The following is a 2,007-nucleotide window of genomic DNA, read 5'->3' on the forward strand; positions in this document are numbered from 1 at the left end:
AGAATGTCCTTTGGAATTCCTGGGAACCAGATTTATAGATAAAGAAGCTTTTTGGAATTAAAAAAATATTTTATATTGGTTTGCATACAAAATTTATATACACCTTTTTTGTGGTTATCAGAATTTTTTTAAAAAAAACCCTATTTTATTACAGAAAATATACAAGGCCTTTTCCTTATAAAGAAATGTACTTTCTCTTTTCCAAGAAGATAGACCCACTGCTCTCAGTCTTCTATCGGTGCTTTCCATGCCAATTAAAGTGCTTGTAAAGATATCAGATACGTTGCTTAAGGTTGTGCAAGTCATCAGTGAACATCTGATTCCCAACCATTTCTTCTTTCTGATGCAACACTGTTAACTTGTTTCCCTTCCAACCTCGAAGCCATCTGGGGTCCTTCATCAATTCCTTGGGGTGCTTTTCAAAGTTACCCTCAATTCGGGTATATATGACTCAGTCACCGTGTCAATCCATCTCCTTGAAGTTCTTCCTCTCGCTTCACCCTCCACCTTTCCAAATATAATCTTCTTTTCCAGAGAATAGCCTCTCCCAGGACCCCGATGTTGTCATATACCCCGAAAAGGGCTCTCTTCTCATTCCAACGATCAATTACTTTAGGGGGTGGGAGGGTGACCCTTACACGGGACAATCCAGAAACGCTCAAAGAGAAGCTTCTGCACGCCAAGGGCACACAGCCCCACAAGCCCTTGCTTACTCCCGAAAAGAAGCTTCTTGCCATTGTTCTTGTCTATCCTACAACAGTGAGCTGCACAAATCTAACGGTGAGGACCAGACTTGTTCTACAGAGAAAGAACGACGACAACTGTGACACCTGGCTTCACAGGAGTCATCTGGGGGATGCTATCTTGCCAAAATTTATATACACTTTTACCCTTTCCTTCATTCACACTGTGTTCCACATAAGCATTCTCATACATTGTGTTTTATAAAATTAATCACTATTGAACTATGTCCACCAGTATCCCATCTTTTCAGGTCCCTATCAGACTGGAATTTAGTATCTGCAGGATATTTGATTAGAGAGCTTTGGTGGTTTAATGGTGTAAGGAGTTGTGCTGACAACCCAAAGGCATGTGGTTTGAATCCCCCAGCTGCTCTGCAAGAGAAACATGGGCATTTCTCCTCCAGTGCAACATATTCCCTGAAAACTCACTGTAGTTAGCTATGAAATCAGCCCTGACTCAACAGTACACAATAATAACAATAAAGGGCATTTGTAGTAGCATTTGCCTCAAGGTAACAGAATTATTAAAATTCAGTGGTTGAAATTTTGTAGTATAGTAAATCCACTGTCAAGTCAATTTGGCCTTATAGTGACCCTATAGGACAGAGTGGTAGTGTCCCACAGGGGTTCCAAGATTTCTGTCTATACTGAAGCTTTGCATGTGGACTGGCTGGTAGGTTTGACTCTCTGACTTCTGGTTAGGAAGTGAACATATTAGCCACGCTGTGGCTGGTGAGTCTGAACAGCTGAGACCTTAACCTATGCACCACCAGAGCACCTTCCAGTCTAGTTAGTCATCCTTCATGAAATGGAACGTAATCTCAGGTCAGCATTCATTTAAACTATTTAATAGTATCTTTGTCTACTGAGTGTTATAGCCTCTCTGAAAGAGAGAGAAAGACAGCCTCAGTGCACTGATGGAGGGTTGCCAGAATCAACCTGACAGTAGTGGGTTTGGGACTGACACTGTGCAAAGCTGTAATTCTCTTGAGACAAATGGCTTCCTGACAACCACCACGTACAGCCATCAAGTCAACTCTGACTCATCATGACTCTGAAAGAACACAACTACTTTTTAGAATCTTCTCAACTGTAAATTGTAATGGAAGCATACTGTCTCATCTTTCCTCTAGAGAGGGTGATGGATTCAAACCTCTAACCCTCAGTTAGCAGCCCCAGTTTAATCCCTGGTGCCATCATGGGTCCTGTCTCTCTGACAGGCTCCACCAACAGGGGGCATCAGAAAGCAGGATGGGGAAGGAAG

At 42.2% G+C, this 2,007-nt stretch overlaps 1 pseudogene; it reads right to left on the reverse strand.

The window, feature by feature from the left end:
- Positions 1-232: 232 nt before the first annotated feature.
- LOC102860147 lies at positions 233-737 on the reverse strand (annotated as a pseudogene).
- Between the last annotated feature and the right edge of the window lie 1,270 nt (positions 738-2,007).

This window comes from Elephantulus edwardii, unplaced genomic scaffold (assembly GCF_000299155.1).
Source record: "Elephantulus edwardii isolate Elephantulus edwardi_28Jun2011 unplaced genomic scaffold, EleEdw1.0 scaffold00151, whole genome shotgun sequence".
NCBI classification, from domain to species: Eukaryota; Metazoa; Chordata; class Mammalia; order Macroscelidea; family Macroscelididae; genus Elephantulus; species Elephantulus edwardii.